Genomic DNA, 19,992 nt, shown 5'->3' on the forward strand with positions numbered 1-19,992 from the left:
TTAATTGGCCCATCACTTTCAATACTTTGCTCGTATTTTTCTAATCCAGCCAAACCTCTCCGGAAAACAGCATCTTTAAAAAAGACCACTAGATTATGCTATTGAAAGACTTTGTGGGAGATTTATCAAAGTTGTCTATTTCCCACATAGATACCTTGGATATCTTCAACATATTTTTAAAAGGGGGCAGAAGAGCACCAATTGTAATTAATTGGCCCATCCCTTTCAAAACTTTGCTCATATTTTTCTAATCCAGCCAAACCTCTCTGCAAAACAGCATCTTTAAAAAAGACCACTAGGTTATGCTATGGAGAGACTTTGTGGGAGATTTATCAAAGTTGTCTATTTCCCACATCAATATAGACCAACCTACAGTGGGTTAGGCCGGTCTAATGTGCGCTTAATTTATCAAATGTCTCAGTGCTCTGGATAAATTCTGCGCACAGACTTCGGCATCTATGGTTTGTACAGTATTTAAACGCTTGTCATAAGAACATATATGAAAGGAGTAGAATTAGGGTTATTCTAAGAGATGGAATGTTTACTAAGATCTTACATGTTTACTCAGAGCCTGCTCCTCTATGGTAAACACCACATTTAAAACTCATACCAGGAGTGGGGTTCACACCCACGCGGATACATATCCATTGGATCTTAAGTCCAATGCCTTAACCACTCGTCCATCCTGGTGGACTGTTTGAGTTATTTTGCATCATTGTGACTAAGATTTATACTTTGAATGTAAAATAGTTGTTAGAGGATATTTGAAGTGGAAGATTACTTTGGTTATTACAGAAGATCAACTGGAAGCCAAGATGATGCAAGTTACTCAGAGAAAATTCTTCTTTGGAACACTTTGGAGAATGCCAAGGTTAGAAGTCGTACCAGGAGTGGGGTTCGAACCCACGCGGATACATATCCATTGGATCTTAAGTCCAACGCCTTAACCACTCGGCCATCCTGGTGAACTGTTTGAGTTAATTTGCATCATGTGACTGAGATTTATACTTTGAATGTAAAATAGTTGTAAGAGGATATTTGAAGTCGAAGATTACTATGGTTATTACAAAAGATCAACTGGATGCCAAGATGATTCAAGTTAATGGGGTCAGTGCTACCGTCTTTTGTTGTGGCTCATTGATTCCATTTTATTCCTTTCATTAATTGTTGTACACAAACATTCCACAAAGAACCACTGTTAACCACAGAGTTGTTTGGAAACATCATAGTATGGTCAGAGATTTCCTGGGTAAAAACAGAGATTAGTTTTTGGATACCTTCAAAATATTTTTAAAAGGGTGCGGAAGAGCACCAATAGTAATTAATTGGCCCATCACTTTCAATACTTTGCTCGTATTTTTCTAATCCAGCCAAACCTCTCCGGAAAACAGCATCTTTAAAAAAGACCACTAGATTATGCTATTGAAAGACTTTGTGGGAGATTTATCAAAGTTGTCTATTTACCACATAGATACCTTGGATATCTTCAAAATATTTTTAAAAGGGGGCAGAAGAGCACCAATTGTAATTAATTGGCCCATCCCTTTCAAAACTTTGCTCATATTTTTCTAATCCAGCCAAACCTCTCTGCAAAACAGCATCTTTAAAAAAGACCACTAGGTTATGCTATGGAGAGACTTTGTGGGAGATTTATCAAAGTTGTCTATTTCCCACATCAATATAGACCAACCTACAGTGGGTTAGGCCGGTCTAATGTGCGCTTCATTTATCAAAAGTCTCAGTGCTCTGGATAAATTCTGCGCACAGACTTCGGCATCTATGGTTTGTACAGTATTTAAACGCTTGTCATAAGAACATATATGAAAGGAGTAGAATTAGGGTTATTCTAAGAGATGGAATGTTTACTAAGATCTTACATGTTTACTCAGAGTCTGCTTCTCAATGGTAAACACCACATTTAAAACTCATACCAGGAGTGGGGTTCACACCCACGCGGATACATATCCATTGGATCTTAAGTCCAATGCCTTAACCACTCGTCCATCCTGGTGGACTGTTTGAGTTATTTTGCATCATTGTGACTGAGATTTATACTTTGAATGTAAAATAGTTGTTAGAGGATATTTGAACTGGAAGATTACTTTGGTTATTACAGAAGATCAACTGGATGCCAAGATGATGCAAGTTACTCAGAGAACATTCTTCTTTGGAACACTTTGGAGAATGCCAAGGTTAAAACTCATACCAGGAGTGGGGTTCGAACCCACGCGGATACATATCCATTGGAACTTAAGTCCAACGCCTCAACCACTCGTTCATGCTGGTGACCTGTTTGAGTTAATTTGCATCATTGTGACTGAGATTTATACTTTGAATGTAAAATAGTTGTAAGAGGATATTTGAAGTCGAAGATTACTATGGTTATTACAGAAGATTAACTGGATGCCAAGATCATTCAAGTTAATGGGGTCAGTGCTACCGTCTTTTGTTGTGGCTCATTGATTCCATTTTATTCCTTTCATTAAGTGTTGTACACAAACATTCCACAAAGAACCACTGTTAACCACAGAGTTGTTTGGAAACATCATAGTATGGTCAGAGATTTCCTGGGTAAAAACAGAGATTAGTTTTTGGATACCTTCAAAATATTTTTAAAAGGGTGCGGAAGAGCACCAATAGTAATTTATTGGCCCATCACTTTCAATACTTTGCTCGTATTTTTCTAATCCAGCCAAACCTCTCCGGAAAACAGCATATTTAAAAAAGACCACTAGATTATGCTATTGAAAGACTTTGTGGGAGATTTATCAAAGTTATCTATTTCCCACATAGATACCTTGGATATCTTCAAAATATTTTTAAAAGGGGGCAGAAGAGCACCAATTGTAATTAATTGGCCCATCCCTTTCAAAACTTTGCTCATATTTTTCTAATCCAGCCAAACCTCTCTGCAAAACAGCATCTTTAAAAAAGACCACTAGGTTATGCTATGGAGAGACTTTGTGGGAGATTTATCAAAGTTGTCTATTTCCCACATCAATATAGACCAACCTACATTGGGTTAGGCCGGTCTAATGTGAGCTTAATTTATCAAAAGTCTCAGTGCTCTGGATAAATTCTGCGCACAGACTTCGGCATCTATGGTTTGTACAGTATTTAAACGCTTGTCATAAGAACATATATGAAAGGAGTAGAATTAGGGTTATTCTAAGAGATGGAATGTTTACTAAGATCTTACATGTTTACTCAGAGCCTGCTCCTCTATGGTAAACACCACATTTAAAACTCATACCAGGAGTGGGGTTCACACCCACGCGGATACATATCCATTGGATCTTAAGTCCAATGCCTTAACCACTCGTCCATCCTGGTGGACTGTTTGAGTTATTTTGCTTCATTGTGACTGAGATTTATACTTTGAATGTAAAATAGTTGTTAGAGGATATTTGAAGTGGAAGATTACTTTGGTTATTACAGAAGATCAACTGGATGCCAAGATGATGCAAGTTACTCAGAGAACATTCTTCTTTGGAACACTTTGGAGAATGCCAAGGTTAAAACTCATACCAGGAGTGGGGTTCGAACCCACGCGGATACATATCCATTGGATCTTAAGTCCAACGCCTTAACCACTCGGCCATCCTGGTGAACTGTTTGAGTTAATTTGCATCATTGTGACTGAGATTTATACTTTGAATGTAAAATAGTTGTAAGAGGATATTTGAAGTCGAAGATTACTATGGTTATTACAGAAGATCAACTGGATGCCAAGATGATTCAAGTTAATGGGGTCAGTGCTACCGTCTTTTGTTGTGGCTCATTGATTCCATTTTATTCCTTTCATTAAGTGTTGTACACAAACATTCCACAAAGAACCACTGTTAACCACAGAGTTGTTTGGAAACATCATAGTATGGTCAGAGATTTCCTGGGTAAAAACAGAGATTAGTTTTTGGATACCTTCAAAATATTTTTAAAAGGGTGCGAAAGAGCACCAATAGTAATTAATTGGACCATCACTTTCAATACTTTGCTTCTATTTTTCTAATCCAGCCAAACCTCTCCGGAAAACAGCATCTTTAAAAAAGACCACTAGATTATGCTATTGAAAGACTATGTGGGAGATTTATCAAAGTTGTCTATTTCCCACATAGATACCTTGGATATCTTCAAAATATTTTTAAAAGGGGGCAGAAGAGCACCAATTGTAATTAATTGGCCCATCCCTTTCAAAACTTTGCTCATATTTTTCTAATCCAGCCAAACCTCTCTGCAAAACAGCATCTTTAAAAAAGACCACTATGGAGAGACTTTGTGGGAGATTTATCAAAGTTGTCTATTTCCCACATCAATATAGACCAACCTACAGTGGGTTAGGCCGGTCTAATGTGCGCTTAATTTATCAAAAGTCTCAGTGCTCTGGATAAATTCTGCGCACAGACTTCGGCATCTATGGTTTGTACAGTATTTAAACTCTTGTCATAAGAACATATATGAAAGGAGTAGAATTAGGGTTATTCTAAGAGATGGAATGTTTACTAAGATCTTACATGTTTACTCAGAGCCTGCTCCTCTATGGTAAACACCACATTTAAAACTCATACCAGGAGTGGGGTTCGAACCCACGCTGATACATATCCAATGGATCTTAAGACAAATGCCTTAACCACTCGTCCATCCTGGTGGACTGTTTGAGTTATTTTGCATCATTGTGAATGAGATTTATACTTTGAATGTAAAATAGTTGTTAGAGGATATTTGAAGTGGAAGATTACTTTGGTTATTACAGAAGATCAACTGGATGCCAAGATGATGCAAGTTACTCAGAGAACATTCTTCTTTGGAACACTTTGGAGAATGCCAAGGTTAAAACTCATACCAGGAGTGGGGTTCAAACCCACGCGGATACATATCCATTGGATCTTAAGTCCAACGCCTTAACCACTCGGCCATCCTGGTGAACTGTTTGAGTTAATTTGCATCATTGTGACTGAGATTTATACTTTGAATGTAAAATAGTTGTAAGAGGATAATTGAAGTCGAAGATTACTATGGTTATTACAGAAGATCAACTGGATGCCAAGATGATTCAAGTTAATGGGGTCAGTGCTACCGTCTTTTGTTGTGGCTCATTGATTCCATTTTATTCCTTTCATTAAGTGTTGTACACAAACATTCCACAAAGAACCACTGTTAACCACAGAGTTGTTTGGAAACATCATAGTATGGTCAGAGATTTCCTGGGTAAAAACAGAGATTAGTTTTTGGGTACCTTCAAAATATTTTTAAAAGGGTGCGGAAGAGCAACAATAGTAATAAATTGGCCCATCCCTTTCAAAACTTTGCTCATATTTTTCTAATCCAGCCAAACCTGTCCGGAAAACAGCATCTTTAAAAAAGACCACTAGGTTATGCTATGGAGAGACTTTGTGGGAGATCTATCAAAGTTGTCTATTTCCCACATCAATATAGACCAACCTACAGTGGGTTAGGCCGGTCTAATGTGCGCTTAATTTATCAAAAGTCTCAGTGCTCTGGATAAATTCTGCGCACAGACTTCGGCATCTATGGTTTGTACAGTATTTAAACGCTTGTCATAAGAACATATATGAAAGGAGTAGAATTAGGGTTATTCTAAGAGATGGAATGTTTACTAAGATCTTACATGTTTACTCAGAGCATGCTCCTCTATGGTAAACACCACATTTAAAACTCATACCAGGAGTGGGGTTCACACCCACGCGGATACATATCCATTGGATCTTAAGTCCAATGCCTTAACCACTCGGCCATCCTGGTGGACTGTTTGAGTTATTTTGCACCATTGTGACTGAGATTTATACTTTGAATGTAAAATAGTTGTTAGAGGATATTTGAAGTGGAAGATTACTTTGGTTATTACAGAAGATCCACTGGATGCCAAGATGATGCAAGTTACTCAGAGAACATTCTTCTTTGGAACACTTTGGAGAATGCCAAGGATAAAACTCATACCAGGAGCGGGGTTCGAACCCACGCGGATACATATCCATTGGATCTTAAGTCCAACGCCTTAACCACTCGGCCATCCTGGTAAACTGTTTGAGTTAATTTGCATCATTGTGACTGAGATTTATACTTTGAATGTAAAATAGTTGTAAGAGGATATTTGAAGTCGAAGATTACTATGGTTATTACAGAAGATCAACTGGATGCCAAGATGATTCAAGTTAATGGGGTCAGTGCTACCGTCTTTTGTTGTGGCTCATTGATTCCATTTTATTCCTTTCATTAAGTGTTGTACACAAACATTCCACAAAGAACCACTGTTAACCACAGAGTTGTTTGGAAACATCATAGTATGGTCAGAGATTTCCTGGGTAAAAACAGAGATTAGTTTTTGGATACCTTCAAAATATTTTTAAAAGGGTGCGGCAGAGCACCAATAGTAATTAATTGGCCCATCCCTTTCAAAACTTTGCTCATATTTTTCTAATCAAGCCAAACCTCTCTGGAAAACAGCATCTTTAAAAAAGACCACTAGGTTATGCTATGGAGAGACTTTGTGGGAGATTTATCAAAGTTGTCTATTACCCACATCAATATAGACCAACCTACAGTGGGTTAGGCCGGTCTAATGTGCGCTTAATTTATCAAAAGTCTCAGTGCTCTGGATAAATTCTGCGCACAGACTTCGGCATCTATGGTTTGTACAGTATTTAAACGCTTGTCATAAGAACATATATGAAAGGAGTAGAATTAGGGTTATTCTAAGAGATGGAATGTTTACTAAGATCTTACATGTTTACTCAGAGCCTGCTCCTCTATGGTAAACACCACATTTAAAACTCATACCAGGAGTGGGGTTCACACCCACGCGGATACATATCCATTGGATCTTAAGTCCAATGCCTTAACCACTCGTCCATCCTGGTGGACTGTTTGAGTTGTTTTGCATCATTGTGACTGAGATTTATACTTTGAATGTAAAATAGTTGTTAGAGGATATTTGAAGTGGAAGATTACTTTGGTTATTACAGAAGATCAACTGGATGCCAAGATGATGCAAGTTACTCAGAGAACATTCTTCTTTGGAACACTTTGGAGAATGCCAAGGCTAAAACTCATACCAGGAGTGGGGTTCGAACCCACGCGGATACATATCCATTGGAACTTAAGTCCAACGCCTCAACCACTCGGTCATGCTGGTGACCTGTTTGAGTTAATTTGCATCATTGTGACTGAGATTTATACTTTGAATGTAAAATTGTTGTAAGAGGATATTTGAAGTCGAAGATTACTATGGTTATTACAGAAGATTAACTGGATGCCAAGATCATTCAAGTTAATGGGGTCAGTGCTACCGTCTTTTGTTGTGGCTCATTGATTCCATTTTATTCCTTTCATTAAGTGTTGTACACAAACATTCCACAAAGAACCACTGTTAACCACAGAGTTGTTTGGAAACATCATAGTATGGTCAGAGATTTCCTGGGTAAAAACAGAGATTAGTTTTTGGATACCTTCAAAATATTTTTAAAAGGGTGCGGAAGAGCACCAATAGTAATTAATTGGCCCATCCCTTTCAAAACTTTGCTCATATTTTTCTAATCAAGCCAAACCTCTCTGGAAAACAGCATCTTTAAAAAAGACCACTAGGTTATGCTATGGAGAGACTTTGTGGGAGATTTATCAAAGTTGTCTATTTCCCACATCAATATAGACCAACCTACAGTGGGTTAGGCCGGTCAAATGTGCGCTTAATTTATCAAAAGTCTCAGTGCTCTGGATAAATTCTGCGCACAGACTTCGGCATCTATGGTTTGTACAGTATTTAAACGCTTGTCATAAGAACATATATGAAAGGAGTAGAATTAGGGTTATTCTAAGAGATGGAATGTTTACTAAGATCTTACATGTTTACTCAGAGCCTGCTCCTCTATGGTAAACACCACATTTAAAACTCATACCAGGAGTGGGGTTCACACCCACGCGGATACATATCCATTGGATCTTAAGTCCAATGCCTTAACCACTCGTCCATCCTGGTGGACTGTTTGAGTTATTTTGCATCATTGTGACTGAGATTTATACTTTGAATGTAAAATAGTTGTTAGAGGATATTTGAAGTGGAAGATTACTTTGGTTATTACAGAAGATCAACTGGATGCCAAGATGATGCAAGTTACTCAGAGAACATTCTTCTTTGGAACACTTTGGAGAATGCCAAGGTTAAAACTCATACCAGGAGTGGGGTTCGAACCCACGCGGATACATATCCATTGGAACTTAAGTCCAACGCCTCAACCACTCGGTCATGCTGGTGACCTGTTTGAGTTAATTTGCATCATTGTGACTGAGATTTATACTTTGAATGTAAAATAGTTGTAAGAGGATATTTGAAGTCGAAGATTACTATGGTTATTACAGAAGATTAACTGGATGCCAAGATCATTCAAGTTAATGGGGTCAGTGCTACCGTCTTTTGTTGTGGCTCATTGATTCCATTTTATTCCTTTCATTAAGTGTTGTACACAAACATTCCACAAAGAACCACTGTTAACCACAGAGTTGTTTGGAAACATCATAGTATGGTCAGAGATTTCCTGGGTAAAAACAGAGATTAGTTTTTGGATACCTTCAAAATATTTTTAAAAGGGTGCGGAAGAGCACCAATAGTAATTTATTGGCCCATCACTTTCAATACTTTGCTCGTATTTTTCGAATCCAGCCAAACCTCTCCGGAAAACAGCATATTTAAAAAAGACCACTAGATTATGCTATTGAAAGACTTTGTGGGAGATTTATCAAAGTTGTCTATTTCCCACATAGATACCTTGGATATCTTCAAAATATTTTTAAAAGGGGGCAGAAGAGCACCAATTGTAATTAATTGGCCCATCCCTTTCAAAACTTTGCTCATATTTTTCTAATCCAGCCAAACCTCTCTGCAAAACAGCATCTTTAAAAAAGACCACTATGGAGAGACTTTGTGGGAGATTTATCAAAGTTGTCTATTTCCCACATCAATATAGACCAACCTACAGTGGGTTAGGCCGGTCTAATGTGCGCTTAATTTATCAAAAGTCTCAGTGCTCTGGATAAATTCTGCGCACAGACTTCGGCATCTATGGTTTGTACAGTATTTAAACGCTTGTCATAAGAACATATATGAAAGGAGTAGAATTAGGGTTATTCTAAGAGATGGAATGTTTACTAAGATCTTACATGTTTACTCAGAGCCTGCTCCTCTATGGTAATAACCACATATAAAACTCATACCAGGAGTGGGGTTCGAACCCACGCTGATACATATCCAATGGATCTTAAGTCAAATGCCATAACCACTCGTCCATCCTGATGGACTGTTTGAGTTATTTTGCATCATTGTGAATGAGATTTATACTTTGAATGTAAAATAGTTGTTAGAGGATATTTGAAGTGGAAGATTACTTTGGTTATTACAGAAGATCAACTGGATGCCAAGATGATGCAAGTTACTCAGAGAACATTCTTCTTTGGAACACTTTGGAGAATGCCAAGGTTAAAAGACGTACCAGGAGTGGGGTTCGAACCCACGCGGATACATATCCATTGGATCTTAAGTCCAACGCCTTAACCACTCGGCCATCCTGGTGAACTGTTTGAGCTAATTTGCATCATTGTGACTGAGATGTATACTTTGAATGTAAAATAGTTGTAAGAGGATATTTGAAGTCGAAGATTACTATGGTTATTACAGAAGATCAACTGGATGCCAAGATGATTCAAGTTAATGGGGTCAGTGCTACCGTCTTTTGTTGTGGCTCATTGATTCCATTTTATTCCTTTCATTAAGTGTTGTACACAAACATTCCACAAAGAACCACTGTTAACCACAGAGTTGTTTGGAAACATCATAGTATGGTCAGAGATTTCCTGGGTAAAAACAGAGATTAGTTTTTGGATACCTTCAAAATATTTTTAAAAGGGTGCGGAAGAGCACCAATAGTAATTAATTGGCCCATCACTTTCAATACTTTGCTCGTATTTTTCTAATCCAGCCAAACCTCTCCGGAAAACAGCATCTTTAAAAAAGACCACTAGATTATGCTATTGAAAGACTTTGTGGGAGATTTATCAAAGTTGTCTATTTCCCACATAGATACCTTGGATATCTTCAACATATTTTTAAAAGGGGGCAGAAGAGCACCAATTGTAATTAATTGGCCCATCCCTTTCAAAACTTTGCTCATATTTTTCTAATCCAGCCAAACCTCTCTGCAAAACAGCATCTTTAAAAAAGACCACTAGGTTATGCTATGGAGAGACTTTGTGGGAGATTTATCAAAGTTGTCTATTTCCCACATCAATATAGACCAACCTACAGTGGGTTAGGCCGGTCTAATGTGCGCTTAATTTATCAAATGTCTCAGTGCTCTGGATAAATTCTGCGCACAGACTTCGGCATCTATGGTTTGTACAGTATTTAAACGCTTGTCATAAGAACATATATGAAAGGAGTAGAATTAGGGTTATTCTAAGAGATGGAATGTTTACTAAGATCTTACATGTTTACTCAGAGCCTGCTCCTCTATGGTAAACACCACATTTAAAACTCATACCAGGAGTGGGGTTCACACCCACGCGGATACATATCCATTGGATCTTAAGTCCAATGCCTTAACCACTCGTCCATCCTGGTGGACTGTTTGAGTTATTTTGCATCATTGTGACTAAGATTTATACTTTGAATGTAAAATAGTTGTTAGAGGATATTTGAAGTGGAAGATTACTTTGGTTATTACAGAAGATCAACTGGAAGCCAAGATGATGCAAGTTACTCAGAGAAAATTCTTCTTTGGAACACTTTGGAGAATGCCAAGGTTAGAAGTCGTACCAGGAGTGGGGTTCGAACCCACGCGGATACATATCCATTGGATCTTAAGTCCAACGCCTTAACCACTCGGCCATCCTGGTGAACTGTTTGAGTTAATTTGCATCATGTGACTGAGATTTATACTTTGAATGTAAAATAGTTGTAAGAGGATATTTGAAGTCGAAGATTACTATGGTTATTACAAAAGATCAACTGGATGCCAAGATGATTCAAGTTAATGGGGTCAGTGCTACCGTCTTTTGTTGTGGCTCATTGATTCCATTTTATTCCTTTCATTAATTGTTGTACACAAACATTCCACAAAGAACCACTGTTAACCACAGAGTTGTTTGGAAACATCATAGTATGGTCAGAGATTTCCTGGGTAAAAACAGAGATTAGTTTTTGGATACCTTCAAAATATTTTTAAAAGGGTGCGGAAGAGCACCAATAGTAATTAATTGGCCCATCACTTTCAATACTTTGCTCGTATTTTTCTAATCCAGCCAAACCTCTCCGGAAAACAGCATCTTTAAAAAAGACCACTAGATTATGCTATTGAAAGACTTTGTGGGAGATTTATCAAAGTTGTCTATTTACCACATAGATACCTTGGATATCTTCAAAATATTTTTAAAAGGGGGCAGAAGAGCACCAATTGTAATTAATTGGCCCATCCCTTTCAAAACTTTGCTCATATTTTTCTAATCCAGCCAAACCTCTCTGCAAAACAGCATCTTTAAAAAAGACCACTAGGTTATGCTATGGAGAGACTTTGTGGGAGATTTATCAAAGTTGTCTATTTCCCACATCAATATAGACCAACCTACAGTGGGTTAGGCCGGTCTAATGTGCGCTTCATTTATCAAAAGTCTCAGTGCTCTGGATAAATTCTGCGCACAGACTTCGGCATCTATGGTTTGTACAGTATTTAAACGCTTGTCATAAGAACATATATGAAAGGAGTAGAATTAGGGTTATTCTAAGAGATGGAATGTTTACTAAGATCTTACATGTTTACTCAGAGTCTGCTTCTCAATGGTAAACACCACATTTAAAACTCATACCAGGAGTGGGGTTCACACCCACGCGGATACATATCCATTGGATCTTAAGTCCAATGCCTTAACCACTCGTCCATCCTGGTGGACTGTTTGAGTTATTTTGCATCATTGTGACTGAGATTTATACTTTGAATGTAAAATAGTTGTTAGAGGATATTTGAACTGGAAGATTACTTTGGTTATTACAGAAGATCAACTGGATGCCAAGATGATGCAAGTTACTCAGAGAACATTCTTCTTTGGAACACTTTGGAGAATGCCAAGGTTAAAACTCATACCAGGAGTGGGGTTCGAACCCACGCGGATACATATCCATTGGAACTTAAGTCCAACGCCTCAACCACTCGTTCATGCTGGTGACCTGTTTGAGTTAATTTGCATCATTGTGACTGAGATTTATACTTTGAATGTAAAATAGTTGTAAGAGGATATTTGAAGTCGAAGATTACTATGGTTATTACAGAAGATTAACTGGATGCCAAGATCATTCAAGTTAATGGGGTCAGTGCTACCGTCTTTTGTTGTGGCTCATTGATTCCATTTTATTCCTTTCATTAAGTGTTGTACACAAACATTCCACAAAGAACCACTGTTAACCACAGAGTTGTTTGGAAACATCATAGTATGGTCAGAGATTTCCTGGGTAAAAACAGAGATTAGTTTTTGGATACCTTCAAAATATTTTTAAAAGGGTGCGGAAGAGCACCAATAGTAATTTATTGGCCCATCACTTTCAATACTTTGCTCGTATTTTTCTAATCCAGCCAAACCTCTCCGGAAAACAGCATATTTAAAAAAGACCACTAGATTATGCTATTGAAAGACTTTGTGGGAGATTTATCAAAGTTATCTATTTCCCACATAGATACCTTGGATATCTTCAAAATATTTTTAAAAGGGGGCAGAAGAGCACCAATTGTAATTAATTGGCCCATCCCTTTCAAAACTTTGCTCATATTTTTCTAATCCAGCCAAACCTCTCTGCAAAACAGCATCTTTAAAAAAGACCACTAGGTTATGCTATGGAGAGACTTTGTGGGAGATTTATCAAAGTTGTCTATTTCCCACATCAATATAGACCAACCTACATTGGGTTAGGCCGGTCTAATGTGAGCTTAATTTATCAAAAGTCTCAGTGCTCTGGATAAATTCTGCGCACAGACTTCGGCATCTATGGTTTGTACAGTATTTAAACGCTTGTCATAAGAACATATATGAAAGGAGTAGAATTAGGGTTATTCTAAGAGATGGAATGTTTACTAAGATCTTACATGTTTACTCAGAGCCTGCTCCTCTATGGTAAACACCACATTTAAAACTCATACCAGGAGTGGGGTTCACACCCACGCGGATACATATCCATTGGATCTTAAGTCCAATGCCTTAACCACTCGTCCATCCTGGTGGACTGTTTGAGTTATTTTGCTTCATTGTGACTGAGATTTATACTTTGAATGTAAAATAGTTGTTAGAGGATATTTGAAGTGGAAGATTACTTTGGTTATTACAGAAGATCAACTGGATGCCAAGATGATGCAAGTTACTCAGAGAACATTCTTCTTTGGAACACTTTGGAGAATGCCAAGGTTAAAACTCATACCAGGAGTGGGGTTCGAACCCACGCGGATACATATCCATTGGATCTTAAGTCCAACGCCTTAACCACTCGGCCATCCTGGTGAACTGTTTGAGTTAATTTGCATCATTGTGACTGAGATTTATACTTTGAATGTAAAATAGTTGTAAGAGGATATTTGAAGTCGAAGATTACTATGGTTATTACAGAAGATCAACTGGATGCCAAGATGATTCAAGTTAATGGGGTCAGTGCTACCGTCTTTTGTTGTGGCTCATTGATTCCATTTTATTCCTTTCATTAAGTGTTGTACACAAACATTCCACAAAGAACCACTGTTAACCACAGAGTTGTTTGGAAACATCATAGTATGGTCAGAGATTTCCTGGGTAAAAACAGAGATTAGTTTTTGGATACCTTCAAAATATTTTTAAAAGGGTGCGAAAGAGCACCAATAGTAATTAATTGGACCATCACTTTCAATACTTTGCTTCTATTTTTCTAATCCAGCCAAACCTCTCCGGAAAACAGCATCTTTAAAAAAGACCACTAGATTATGCTATTGAAAGACTATGTGGGAGATTTATCAAAGTTGTCTATTTCCCACATAGATACCTTGGATATCTTCAAAATATTTTTAAAAGGGGGCAGAAGAGCACCAATTGTAATTAATTGGCCCATCCCTTTCAAAACTTTGCTCATATTTTTCTAATCCAGCCAAACCTCTCTGCAAAACAGCATCTTTAAAAAAGACCACTATGGAGAGACTTTGTGGGAGATTTATCAAAGTTGTCTATTTCCCACATCAATATAGACCAACCTACAGTGGGTTAGGCCGGTCTAATGTGCGCTTAATTTATCAAAAGTCTCAGTGCTCTGGATAAATTCTGCGCACAGACTTCGGCATCTATGGTTTGTACAGTATTTAAACTCTTGTCATAAGAACATATATGAAAGGAGTAGAATTAGGGTTATTCTAAGAGATGGAATGTTTACTAAGATCTTACATGTTTACTCAGAGCCTGCTCCTCTATGGTAAACACCACATTTAAAACTCATACCAGGAGTGGGGTTCGAACCCACGCTGATACATATCCAATGGATCTTAAGACAAATGCCTTAACCACTCGTCCATCCTGGTGGACTGTTTGAGTTATTTTGCATCATTGTGAATGAGATTTATACTTTGAATGTAAAATAGTTGTTAGAGGATATTTGAAGTGGAAGATTACTTTGGTTATTACAGAAGATCAACTGGATGCCAAGATGATGCAAGTTACTCAGAGAACATTCTTCTTTGGAACACTTTGGAGAATGCCAAGGTTAAAACTCATACCAGGAGTGGGGTTCAAACCCACGCGGATACATATCCATTGGATCTTAAGTCCAACGCCTTAACCACTCGGCCATCCTGGTGAACTGTTCGAGTTAATTTGCATCATTGTGACTGAGATTTATACTTTGAATGTAAAATAGTTGTAAGAGGATAATTGAAGTCGAAGATTACTATGGTTATTACAGAAGATCAACTGGATGCCAAGATGATTCAAGTTAATGGGGTCAGTGCTACCGTCTTTTGTTGTGGCTCATTGATTCCATTTTATTCCTTTCATTAAGTGTTGTACACAAACATTCCACAAAGAACCACTGTTAACCACAGAGTTGTTTGGAAACATCATAGTATGGTCAGAGATTTCCTGGGTAAAAACAGAGATTAGTTTTTGGGTACCTTCAAAATATTTTTAAAAGGGTGCGGAAGAGCAACAATAGTAATAAATTGGCCCATCCCTTTCAAAACTTTGCTCATATTTTTCTAATCCAGCCAAACCTGTCCGGAAAACAGCATCTTTAAAAAAGACCACTAGGTTATGCTATGGAGAGACTTTGTGGGAGATCTATCAAAGTTGTCTATTTCCCACATCAATATAGACCAACCTACAGTGGGTTAGGCCGGTCTAATGTGCGCTTAATTTATCAAAAGTCTCAGTGCTCTGGATAAATTCTGCGCACAGACTTCGGCATCTATGGTTTGTACAGTATTTAAACGCTTGTCATAAGAACATATATGAAAGGAGTAGAATTAGGGTTATTCTAAGAGATGGAATGTTTACTAAGATCTTACATGTTTACTCAGAGCATGCTCCTCTATGGTAAACACCACATTTAAAACTCATACCAGGAGTGGGGTTCACACCCACGCGGATACATATCCATTGGATCTTAAGTCCAATGCCTTAACCACTCGGCCATCCTGGTGGACTGTTTGAGTTATTTTGCACCATTGTGACTGAGATTTATACTTTGAATGTAAAATAGTTGTTAGAGGATATTTGAAGTGGAAGATTACTTTGGTTATTACAGAAGATCCACTGGATGCCAAGATGATGCAAGTTACTCAGAGAACATTCTTCTTTGGAACACTTTGGAGAATGCCAAGGATAAAACTCATACCAGGAGCGGGGTTCGAACCCACGCGGATACATATCCATTGGATCTTAAGTCCAACGCCTTAACCACTCGGCCATCCTGGTAAACTGTTTGAGTTAATTTGCATCATTGTGACTGAGATTTATACTTTGAATGTAAAATAGTTGTAAGAGGATATTTGAAGTCGAAGATTACTATGGTTATTACAGAAGATCAACTGGATGCCAAGATGATTCAAGTTAATGGGGTCAGTGCTACCGTCTTTTGTTGTGGCTCATTGATTCCATTTTATTCCTTTCATTAAGTGTTGTACACAAACATTCCACAAAGAACCACTGTTAACCACAGAGTTGTTTGGAAACATCATAGTATGGTCAGAGATTTCCTGGGTAAAAACAGAGATTAGTTTTTGGATACCTTCAAAATATTTTTAAAAGGGTGCGGCAGAGCACCAATAGTAATTAATTGGCCCATCCCTTTCAAAACTTTGCTCATATTTTTCTAATCAAGCCAAACCTCTCTGGAAAACAGCATCTTTAAAAAAGACCACTAGGTTATGCTATGGAGAGACTTTGTGGGAGATTTATCAAAGTTGTCTATTACCCACATCAATATAGACCAACCTACAGTGGGTTAGGCCGGTCTAATGTGCGCTTAATTTATCAAAAGTCTCAGTGCTCTGGATAAATTCTGCGCACAGACTTCGGCATCTATGGTTTGTACAGTATTTAAACGCTTGTCATAAGAACATATATGAAAGGAGTAGAATTAGGGTTATTCTAAGAGATGGAATGTTTACTAAGATCTTACATGTTTACTCAGAGCCTGCTCCTCTATGGTAAACACCACATTTAAAACTCATACCAGGAGTGGGGTTCACACCCACGCGGATACATATCCATTGGATCTTAAGTCCAATGCCTTAACCACTCGTCCATCCTGGTGGACTGTTTGAGTTGTTTTGCATCATTGTGACTGAGATTTATACTTTGAATGTAAAATAGTTGTTAGAGGATATTTGAAGTGGAAGATTACTTTGGTTATTACAGAAGATCAACTGGATGCCAAGATGATGCAAGTTACTCAGAGAACATTCTTCTTTGGAACACTTTGGAGAATGCCAAGGTTAAAACTCATACCAGGAGTGGGGTTCGAACCCACGCGGATACATATCCATTGGAACTTAAGTCCAACGCCTCAACCACTCGGTCATGCTGGTGACCTGTTTGAGTTAATTTGCATCATTGTGACTGAGATTTATACTTTGAATGTAAAATTGTTGTAAGAGGATATTTGAAGTCGAAGATTACTATGGTTATTACAGAAGATTAACTGGATGCCAAGATCATTCAAGTTAATGGGGTCAGTGCTACCGTCTTTTGTTGTGGCTCATTGATTCCATTTTATTCCTTTCATTAAGTGTTGTACACAAACATTCCACAAAGAACCACTGTTAACCACAGAGTTGTTTGGAAACATCATAGTATGGTCAGAGATTTCCTGGGTAAAAACAGAGATTAGTTTTTGGATACCTTCAAAATATTTTTAAAAGGGTGCGGAAGAGCACCAATAGTAATTTATTGGCCCATCACTTTCAATACTTTGCTCGTATTTTTCTAATCCAGCCAAACCTCTCCGGAAAACAGCATATTTAAAAAAGACCACTAGATTATGCTATTGAAAGACTTTGTGGGAGATTTATCAAAGTTGTCTATTTCCCACATAGATACCTTGGATATCTTCAAAATATTTTTAAAAGGGGGCAGAAGAGCACCAATTGTAATTAATTGGCCCATCCCTTTCAAAACTTTGCTCATATTTTTCTAATCCAGCCAAACCTCTCTGCAAAACAGCATCTTTAAAAAAGACCACTAGGTTATGCTATGGAGAGACTTTGTGGGAGATTTATCAAAGTTGTCTATTTCCCACATCAATATAGACCAACCTACATTGGGTTAGGCCGGTCTAATGTGAGCTTAATTTATCAAAAGTCTCAGTGCTCTGGATAAATTCTGCGCACAGACTTCGGCATCTATGGTTTGTACAGTATTTAAACGCTTGTCATAAGAACATATATGAAAGGAGTAGAATTAGGGTTATTCTAAGAGATGGAATGTTTACTAAGATCTTACATGTTTACTCAGAGCCTGCTCCTCTATGGTAAACACCACATTTAAAACTCATACCAGGAGTGGGGTTCACACCCACGCGGATACATATCCATTGGATCTTAAGTCCAATGCCTTAACCACTCGTCCATCCTGGTGGACTGTTTGAGTTATTTTGCTTCATTGTGACTGAGATTTATACTTTGAATGTAAAATAGTTGTTAGAGGATATTTGAAGTGGAAGATTACTTTGGTTATTACAGAAGATCAACTGGATGCCAAGATGATGCAAGTTACTCAGAGAACATTCTTCTTTGGAACACTTTGGAGAATGCCAAGGTTAAAACTCATACCAGGAGTGGGGTTCGAACCCACGCGGATACATATCCATTGGATCTTAAGTCCAACGCCTTAACCACTCGGCCATCCTGGTGAACTGTTTGAGTTAATTTGCATCATTGTGACTGAGATTTATACTTTGAATGTAAAATAGTTGTAAGAGGATATTTGAAGTCGAAGATTACTATGGTTATTACAGAAGATCAACTGGATGCCAAGATGATTCAAGTTAATGGGGTCAGTGCTACCGTCTTTTGTTGTGGCTCATTGATTCCATTTTATTCCTTTCATTAAGTGTTGTACACAAACATTCCACAAAGAACCACTGTTAACCACAGAGTTGTTTGGAAACATCATAGTATGGTCAGAGATTTCCTGGGTAAAAACAGAGATTAGTTTTTGGATACCTTCAAAATATTTTTAAAAGGGTGCGAAAGAGCACCAATAGTAATTAATTGGACCATCACTTTCAATACTTTGCTTCTATTTTTCTAATCCAGCCAAACCTCTCCGGAAAACAGCATCTTTAAAAAAGACCACTAGATTATGCTATTGAAAGACTATGTGGGAGATTTATCAAAGTTGTCTATTTCCCACATAGATACCTTGGATATCTTCAAAATATTTTTAAAAGGGGGCAGAAGAGCACCAATTGTAATTAATTGGCCCATCCCTTTCAAAACTTTGCTCATATTTTTCTAATCCAGCCAAACCTCTCTGCAAAACAGCATCTTTAAAAAAGACCACTATGGAGAGACTTTGTGGGAGATTTATCAAAGTTGTCTATTTCCCACATCAATATAGACCAACCTACAGTGGGTTAGGCCGGTCTAATGTGCGCTTAATTTATCAAAAGTCTCAGTGCTCTGGATAAATTCTGCGCACAGACTTCGGCATCTATGGTTTGTACAGTATTTAAACGCTTGTCATAAGAACATATATGAAAGGAGTAGAATTAGGGTTATTCTAAGAGATGGAATGTTTACTAAGATCTTACATGTTTACTCAGAGCCTGCTCCTCTATGGTAAACACCACATTTAAAACTCATACCAGGAGTGGGGTTCGAACCCACGCTGATACATATCCAATGGATCTTAAGTCAAATGCCTTAACCACTCGTCCATCCTGGTGGACTGTTTGAGTTATTTTGCATCATTGTGAATGAGATTTATACTTTGAATGTAAAATAGTTGTTAGAGGATATTTGAAGTGGAAGATTACTTTGGTTATTACAGAAGATCAACTGGATGCCAAGATGATGCAAGTTACTCAGAGAACATTCTTCTTTGGAACACTTTGGAGAATGCCAAGGTTAAAACTCATACCAGGAGTGGGGTTCAAACCCACGCGGATACATATCCATTGGATCTTAAGTCCAACGCCTTAACCACTCGGCCATCCTGGTAAACTGTTTGAGCTAATTTGCATCATTGTGACTGAGATGTATACTTTGAATGTAAAATAGTTGTAAGAGGATATTTGAAGTCGAAGATTACTATGGTTATTACAGAAGATCAACTGGATGCCAAGATGATTCAAGTTAATGGGGTCAGTGCTACCGTCTTTTGTTGTGGCTCATTGATTCCATTTTATTCCTTTCATTAAGTGTTGTACACAAACATTCCACAAAGAACCACTGTTAACCACAGAGTTGTTTGGAAACATCATAGTATGGTCAG

General features: G+C 37.8%; 26 non-coding genes across 26 annotated transcripts; all 26 read right to left on the bottom strand.

The window, feature by feature from the left end:
* Nucleotides 1–607: 607 nt before the first annotated feature.
* TRNAL-UAA (transfer RNA leucine (anticodon UAA)) lies at nucleotides 608–690 on the bottom strand. Its single transcript has one exon. It is a non-coding gene; the product is annotated as a tRNA-Leu (tRNA).
* A 192-nt stretch (nucleotides 691–882) lies between these two features.
* On the bottom strand, nucleotides 883–965 carry TRNAL-UAA (transfer RNA leucine (anticodon UAA)). The gene has a single exon. It is a non-coding gene; the product is annotated as a tRNA-Leu (tRNA).
* Nucleotides 966–1,928: 963 nt separating this feature from the next.
* TRNAL-UAA (transfer RNA leucine (anticodon UAA)) lies at nucleotides 1,929–2,011 on the bottom strand. Its single transcript has one exon. It is a non-coding gene; the product is annotated as a tRNA-Leu (tRNA).
* Nucleotides 2,012–3,250: 1,239 nt separating this feature from the next.
* TRNAL-UAA (transfer RNA leucine (anticodon UAA)) lies at nucleotides 3,251–3,333 on the bottom strand. Its single transcript has one exon. It is a non-coding gene; the product is annotated as a tRNA-Leu (tRNA).
* Nucleotides 3,334–3,525: 192 nt separating this feature from the next.
* On the bottom strand, nucleotides 3,526–3,608 carry TRNAL-UAA (transfer RNA leucine (anticodon UAA)). Its single transcript has one exon. It is a non-coding gene; the product is annotated as a tRNA-Leu (tRNA).
* A 1,229-nt stretch (nucleotides 3,609–4,837) lies between these two features.
* On the bottom strand, nucleotides 4,838–4,920 carry TRNAL-UAA (transfer RNA leucine (anticodon UAA)). The gene has a single exon. It is a non-coding gene; the product is annotated as a tRNA-Leu (tRNA).
* Nucleotides 4,921–5,677: 757 nt separating this feature from the next.
* On the bottom strand, nucleotides 5,678–5,760 carry TRNAL-UAA (transfer RNA leucine (anticodon UAA)). The gene has a single exon. It is a non-coding gene; the product is annotated as a tRNA-Leu (tRNA).
* A 192-nt stretch (nucleotides 5,761–5,952) lies between these two features.
* Nucleotides 5,953–6,035, bottom strand: TRNAL-UAA (transfer RNA leucine (anticodon UAA)). The gene has a single exon. It is a non-coding gene; the product is annotated as a tRNA-Leu (tRNA).
* Nucleotides 6,036–6,792: 757 nt separating this feature from the next.
* TRNAL-UAA (transfer RNA leucine (anticodon UAA)) lies at nucleotides 6,793–6,875 on the bottom strand. Its single transcript has one exon. It is a non-coding gene; the product is annotated as a tRNA-Leu (tRNA).
* A 192-nt stretch (nucleotides 6,876–7,067) lies between these two features.
* TRNAL-UAA (transfer RNA leucine (anticodon UAA)) lies at nucleotides 7,068–7,150 on the bottom strand. The gene has a single exon. It is a non-coding gene; the product is annotated as a tRNA-Leu (tRNA).
* A 757-nt stretch (nucleotides 7,151–7,907) lies between these two features.
* Nucleotides 7,908–7,990, bottom strand: TRNAL-UAA (transfer RNA leucine (anticodon UAA)). Its single transcript has one exon. It is a non-coding gene; the product is annotated as a tRNA-Leu (tRNA).
* Nucleotides 7,991–8,182: 192 nt separating this feature from the next.
* Nucleotides 8,183–8,265, bottom strand: TRNAL-UAA (transfer RNA leucine (anticodon UAA)). The gene has a single exon. It is a non-coding gene; the product is annotated as a tRNA-Leu (tRNA).
* A 1,229-nt stretch (nucleotides 8,266–9,494) lies between these two features.
* On the bottom strand, nucleotides 9,495–9,577 carry TRNAL-UAA (transfer RNA leucine (anticodon UAA)). The gene has a single exon. It is a non-coding gene; the product is annotated as a tRNA-Leu (tRNA).
* A 964-nt stretch (nucleotides 9,578–10,541) lies between these two features.
* TRNAL-UAA (transfer RNA leucine (anticodon UAA)) lies at nucleotides 10,542–10,624 on the bottom strand. The gene has a single exon. It is a non-coding gene; the product is annotated as a tRNA-Leu (tRNA).
* Nucleotides 10,625–10,816: 192 nt separating this feature from the next.
* On the bottom strand, nucleotides 10,817–10,899 carry TRNAL-UAA (transfer RNA leucine (anticodon UAA)). The gene has a single exon. It is a non-coding gene; the product is annotated as a tRNA-Leu (tRNA).
* A 963-nt stretch (nucleotides 10,900–11,862) lies between these two features.
* On the bottom strand, nucleotides 11,863–11,945 carry TRNAL-UAA (transfer RNA leucine (anticodon UAA)). The gene has a single exon. It is a non-coding gene; the product is annotated as a tRNA-Leu (tRNA).
* Nucleotides 11,946–13,184: 1,239 nt separating this feature from the next.
* Nucleotides 13,185–13,267, bottom strand: TRNAL-UAA (transfer RNA leucine (anticodon UAA)). Its single transcript has one exon. It is a non-coding gene; the product is annotated as a tRNA-Leu (tRNA).
* Nucleotides 13,268–13,459: 192 nt separating this feature from the next.
* Nucleotides 13,460–13,542, bottom strand: TRNAL-UAA (transfer RNA leucine (anticodon UAA)). Its single transcript has one exon. It is a non-coding gene; the product is annotated as a tRNA-Leu (tRNA).
* Nucleotides 13,543–14,771: 1,229 nt separating this feature from the next.
* On the bottom strand, nucleotides 14,772–14,854 carry TRNAL-UAA (transfer RNA leucine (anticodon UAA)). Its single transcript has one exon. It is a non-coding gene; the product is annotated as a tRNA-Leu (tRNA).
* Nucleotides 14,855–15,611: 757 nt separating this feature from the next.
* TRNAL-UAA (transfer RNA leucine (anticodon UAA)) lies at nucleotides 15,612–15,694 on the bottom strand. The gene has a single exon. It is a non-coding gene; the product is annotated as a tRNA-Leu (tRNA).
* Nucleotides 15,695–15,886: 192 nt separating this feature from the next.
* TRNAL-UAA (transfer RNA leucine (anticodon UAA)) lies at nucleotides 15,887–15,969 on the bottom strand. The gene has a single exon. It is a non-coding gene; the product is annotated as a tRNA-Leu (tRNA).
* Nucleotides 15,970–16,726: 757 nt separating this feature from the next.
* On the bottom strand, nucleotides 16,727–16,809 carry TRNAL-UAA (transfer RNA leucine (anticodon UAA)). The gene has a single exon. It is a non-coding gene; the product is annotated as a tRNA-Leu (tRNA).
* Nucleotides 16,810–17,001: 192 nt separating this feature from the next.
* Nucleotides 17,002–17,084, bottom strand: TRNAL-UAA (transfer RNA leucine (anticodon UAA)). The gene has a single exon. It is a non-coding gene; the product is annotated as a tRNA-Leu (tRNA).
* Nucleotides 17,085–18,048: 964 nt separating this feature from the next.
* TRNAL-UAA (transfer RNA leucine (anticodon UAA)) lies at nucleotides 18,049–18,131 on the bottom strand. Its single transcript has one exon. It is a non-coding gene; the product is annotated as a tRNA-Leu (tRNA).
* Nucleotides 18,132–18,323: 192 nt separating this feature from the next.
* TRNAL-UAA (transfer RNA leucine (anticodon UAA)) lies at nucleotides 18,324–18,406 on the bottom strand. The gene has a single exon. It is a non-coding gene; the product is annotated as a tRNA-Leu (tRNA).
* Nucleotides 18,407–19,635: 1,229 nt separating this feature from the next.
* TRNAL-UAA (transfer RNA leucine (anticodon UAA)) lies at nucleotides 19,636–19,718 on the bottom strand. The gene has a single exon. It is a non-coding gene; the product is annotated as a tRNA-Leu (tRNA).
* Nucleotides 19,719–19,992: the final 274 nt, after the last annotated feature.

The sequence above is a fragment of the Hyla sarda genome, chromosome 3 (assembly GCF_029499605.1).
Source record: "Hyla sarda isolate aHylSar1 chromosome 3, aHylSar1.hap1, whole genome shotgun sequence".
In the NCBI taxonomy this organism is placed as follows: Eukaryota; Metazoa; Chordata; class Amphibia; order Anura; family Hylidae; genus Hyla; species Hyla sarda.